The sequence below is a fragment of the Papaver somniferum genome, chromosome 10 (genome assembly GCF_003573695.1).
Source record: "Papaver somniferum cultivar HN1 chromosome 10, ASM357369v1, whole genome shotgun sequence".
Lineage (NCBI taxonomy): Eukaryota > Viridiplantae > Streptophyta > Magnoliopsida > Ranunculales > Papaveraceae > Papaver > Papaver somniferum.
Genome location: NC_039367.1, coordinates 45,582,904 through 45,588,575, shown reverse-complemented (window position 1 = coordinate 45,588,575; position 5,672 = coordinate 45,582,904).

The following is a 5,672-nucleotide window of genomic DNA, read 5'->3' as shown; positions in this document are numbered from 1 at the left end:
TCTTAGGAGTACTTTCTGTGATTAGGGCTAGTTCCTCGTTCCCACATTTTACCCTATCAACATTGCGACCACCGTGGGAGGTTCTTAGCCTCTTTTCCAGCATGATACTCCCAAGTGCGAGCCAAGAAGTACCAGTGGGCGGAGTACCCGCAAACCCGGATCATGTTTCTATAGAAGACGTGCATGAAGAAAGTGATGAGGAGATACACTTCCGAGCAGTAGTCGCTACCCCCATTGTGCAAGGAGCAGGAGCATCCCAGGGTATAGGGGCGTCTCAGAAGAAAGGAGAAATTCTTAAAGAAAAGACCGCAGCGGAGACAAGCGAGCGAGAAATGTTTGAAATGCAGGAGGAGTTAGTGTTAGACGCGTCTATTAAAAAGGCAGCAAGAATTACGCGGGCTCCTAAAGCGAGCGAGAGAGCAAAACGTAACAACCCCTAGAAAGACCAGTGCTAAGAATACTATCCCGGGTATGACGGAGGACGCGATTGCAAAATATCAAGAGACTAATTATCGGGTGATAAAGCATGACGCCTATGACTCACTAGAATCACCATATTCCGTGGAAGTCGCCGACTACTTGTATCCGGAGGATTACACATCGCCTAAATTTAAAACATACGGAGCAAAAGGGAACGCGCGGGAGAATATGAGTCGTTTCCTGTCAACTATGAATGCCTACGCTCAAGATGAAAGCCTTTGCATGCGGGAATTCCCAAAGTCGTTGACAGACAATGCCTTTACCTGATACGATAACCTAAAGACCAGAAGCATCAGCTCATGGCCCGCCATGGTGCACCTTTTCTTGAAGAAATTTTACTCCGCTCAAATAAAGGTCACGGCAATAGATTTGGGAAGGTGCACCCAGCGGGTAGGAGAAGAGATTGGCAAGTAATGTTAGATCATTGCTCGGTCGAACTCGCATGCGTTGCTATCTCAAGCATGTTTGTCAATGTTAGTGATCAAAACTATAAGTCTTGATTTCTAGCCTATATAGCTAAAGGTCTCGGACTAGGATAGAAAGTGTAATTGAGCTCAAGACTCCATGGCAATCATCATACAAGACGAAGGACTACTCAAGGAACTGGTGGATCTTCATCGATTAAAAGGTATGTGGAGACTTGAACTTATTTGTCACTCAAAAGTCTATCTACTCTATCTCCTACTCTTGAGACAAAAGTCGTTTTGATATATATACTTTCATTATACACATTTGCTATTTCGAGCCGAGTGTAACTCGCCTATCTATTTCTCGAAATATGTGTTAGTAAGATTTCGCTTTTTACAAATTCATCTTTACCTAGTGACGAATGTCATGTTATGTTTCAATCACTTTGGAAATTGCTCTGACGAAAAATGGTCTGTGAATAACGACTATATAACGTCCTCTGAGAATGTTTCAATGATTGAAATGAGAGTTTAGATTACATAACCATTGGTAGGATATAAGCATTGTTGTGGAAACACATATATGTATAAGTCCTTATTCCTTGAACCAAAGTTTGCGAACTTTGTTGATCAAGAGAAACGGAATGTGGCGTGAGCCGAGTCCGCGAACTGGCGGAAGTTCTCGACCCGAGAATTTCTGCTGGAGTTTTGTGAACTCCTTCCGTGAGCTTAAGTCCGCGAACCCAGTCCGCGAACTTGAGCAGGTTATATCTAAAATCGGTTGTTCTTGAACTCATGTTTATATAAACTAAGGAATGCTTTTGCAAACCATGGCTATAAAGTTCATCAACCGATTCGATTGAATCAAACCGTTTTTGCTTCGATTGTGTCTTGTGTAGTTACATAAGATCTAAGCAATTGAACAACTCTGTAACTAGTTAATTTGAGTCATTTGAACTAGTTATGGTGAAGAAGAATATGGTGGATATGAAAGTGATCATATGGCTAACCATTTGGTTAACTATTGTTGAACCAACAAATGTTAATGTTTGGGAACGGCTACATAAACCCAAAATTGGACATTTCATTTGTGTGTAACAAGCTAAGTTTTCGATCCAACGGTTGAGAAATATTAGCTTGAATCTAATCAGGTTTTCATCTAACGGCGAATATTGAATGCTTTATTACCAAGCTAACATTGATTGCAACCCCTGATTTGAAAGACTATATAAAGTAGAACTCTAGCAACTGGGAAACCTAATGCCCACACCTTATGTGTGATACTAGTTGCATAGCTAGAGTCGATTCTCCTTTAATCTTTGGTTTCTTCTTCAAATACCAGGTTAACGACTTAAAGACTTCATTGGGATTGTGAAGCCAGACCGATACTACTTTTCTTGTAGTTGTGTGATCTGATCTTGCATATTATATCATTACGAGTACAATTGTAATAATTGGCTCGAGATTTATATCTCCGATAGGCAAGATATAAAAGTAATCACAAACACTTCGTCTCATCGTTTGTGATTCCACAATATCTTTTTTCGCTGCGTCGATTAGGATTATTGTGATGTGATTGATAATACTAGGTTGTTCTTCGGGAATATAAGTTTGGTTTATCAATTGGTTCATGTTCACCTTGATTTATCAAAATACGGAACAAAACTCGTAGGTATATTCGTGGGAGACGGATTTATCTATTACCGTAGACTTTTCTGTGTGATACATATTTTTTTATTAAAGTCTTCGACTTTGGATCGTAGCAACTCTTAGTTGTGGGTGAGATCAGCTAACCTTGGATCAGTGTGAGATTGATTGGGGTTCAACTACAGTCCAGACCGAAGTTAGTTTGGAGTAGGCTAGTGTCTGTAGCGGCTTAATACAGTGTGTGTTCAATCTGGACTAGGTCTCGGGGTTTTTCTGCGTTTGCGGTTTCCTCGTTAACAAAATTCTGGTGTCTGTGTTATATTGGGTGTGGTTGTTGTACCCCCACTTTTTCAAGTCCATCACTCGATTCCGAGACTTTACATTAGAATGCTACGAGGATATCCCAGAGGAGCCCTTAGTGGAAATTTGCATCAGAGGAATGGATACTGTTTTTCGTCTAAATCTGACGAACTTCAAATTTCAAACCTTTGTGGAGGTTGAAGAGGTTGCGGCCCGGATATCAGATTGTGCGGACGGTCACACCTGACAACAATATTCTGTCAACACCGCGTCTGCACCATCTTTCAATGATCTAGGAAGTGAAAGAGGAAAATGAGGGGCTGTTTTTGGTTCTTATCGTGGAGGACAGTCCGGCAGAAGGGTTGGAAGAGCGGATGGAGGAATATCTAACCCACCACCGCCATTACCATGCAGTAAAGAACATATAATAGGACTTTTGGAATAGTGGGTGACGAACAAGGAAGAAACCCTTCCACCCATGTCAGCAGAACCTACCGCGGCGGATAAGACACACGAGCGATATTGTCACTACCACGGAAGAGTTCACCATCCGACCATAGAATGTTATTCCCTTCGGTACATTGTGCAAAGAAAGCGAGCCAGGGTGATCTGGAGATAGGAGAGCAAAGCATTAAAAGTGATATGCTTCCTCAACACCAAGTTATGATGATTTCACATGAACCTGCCGAGGGAGAAGCCTGGAGGCCTTGGGAGGATACAGATGAAGAATAAGTCTATGAAATTTCTGAATAAGCAATCTTCCCGGATACGAATGGAATTGCTATTAAATTTTCTCAGACTGTTTTGTCTCAACAGTTCTTCGATTCTCTGGGTTTTAGCGAAGACCAAATCCGAGAAGCATCCAAAGATATCAATGCGATTGCATCCGGAAAGGCATACAACCCTATACCTAAAGAAGTTATCACCTTTACGGATGAAGATATATCTTATTCAGGAGAGCACCTTCGCCCCTTATACTTGGAAGCTTTAATTAACAAACAACCCCTCAAGCGAGCTTTCATAGATGGCTGATCCTCCCTTAACCTGATTTCACTACATACACTGGAATCCATAGAAGTGTCGAGAACAACAATTAAGATGCGTGCAACAACTGTGAGAGGATTTGGAGGACAGACTCAAACAACGATGGGGATAGTGCATCTGATGATGAAGATCAGACCCATCAGAGCCCTTACTCCCTTCTATGTGTTAAAGGATGACACTACGTTCCATGTATTACTTGGGAGAGAATGGATCCTAAATCACAAGGTAATAGCATCGACGTATCATCATTGTGTCAAAACTAATATTGGAGGAATGCAGTTCCGGATCCCAGCCACTAGCAACCCATTCGGACTGGAAGAAGCTTATATGTCTGATGCAGTTTTCTACACGCAACCTGTCCTCGGCCAAGGAGAATAGTCAGAGCATTTAACACCACTCCCAAAATGGGAAGACTTCCAGCCGGAAGATCAAGTAAAGGGGAAGGCTAAGTCAGTATTCATCTCATCGCGTATGGAACCTGCCAAAGGAAGTAAGAGAGCAGCGACATAAACAGAGAACATCCAGTTCAAACGTTTCTCGCATCCGGAAGGCGGACATATCTACCGCTTATAGCAATTAGCCGGGGAAGTCTCCCATTGTCAACACGACTGTGCTAAAGAAATTGAGGAGATGGCCCCAGTGATTGAAGATGCACAGGAAGAGGAAGAAGTTCCTATCTTAGAGAAAAAAATAATAGAGAGCTTACCTGAGGAAAAAATAAAAGCCGATCCGACCCTTGATGGGCTAGAAGAGATAAATCTGGGCTCGGAAGACAAACCTCGTTGTGTACGCATAAGTAAACATTTGGAAGAAAAGGAAAGGTTGCGGATGATCAAGTTGATCTGTGAATACCAGGACGTGTTTGCATTTACATATGATGAGATGCCCAGTCTGGATAGCAGTCTGATCGCACATAACCTCGATGTCTCGCCCGAGTACAAGCCAGTTAAACAACGAAGTCGCAATTTTCCAGAAAAGATCGATTTAGCTATCAAGGAAGAAGTGGAAAAACTGCTAAAAGTTAAATTCATTAAGCCGATCCAACATCCTGTATGGCTGGATAATATCGTGCCAGTGGCAAAGAAGAATGGAAAAATCCGATGTTGTGTTGATTACCAAGATATGAATCACGCATGCCTTAAAGATGATTTCCCAGTACCAAATATAAACGTAATGGTAAATAACATGTGCGGATACTATATGTTTTCTTTCATGGATGGATTTAGCGGATACAATCAAGTAAGGATGGCCGCGAAGGACACTCATAAGACAGCTTTCCAAGCACATGGAAAGAAGACGCAGCGTTCGAACAAAATGACGATTTGATAATTTTAACTTTACCGTAATACCATATATAAATTTTCTAAATATTATCTATTATAAATTTCCTACCAATTTAATTACCCAAATACTTTTATCAACTGTGTTATTATTCTCATTATTCTTAAGTTGATAGTCTGGTTGGTACACTAAGCCTCAATCTTTTAAATATAATTCTACATTCACGTAAGGATTGATATAAAAAAAATTTATTTATTCATATCGAATCCGTATATTATATCTTGTTAAAGATTGGCATTGGTAATTTAATATGGTTTAAGTTTGAGTCTGCATGAAATTATATATCTTAATAGTCTTTAGATTTTGCTATTAATGTAAGGTAATATACGAATTTATTTTCTTTTAATTCTAATATTACACTAAGCATCAGAATTCTATTATTACTACTTCATGTATATTTGTTTCATTTTAAAAATTTACTGAATCATTTGTTAAATCGAAAATAATTTCGGT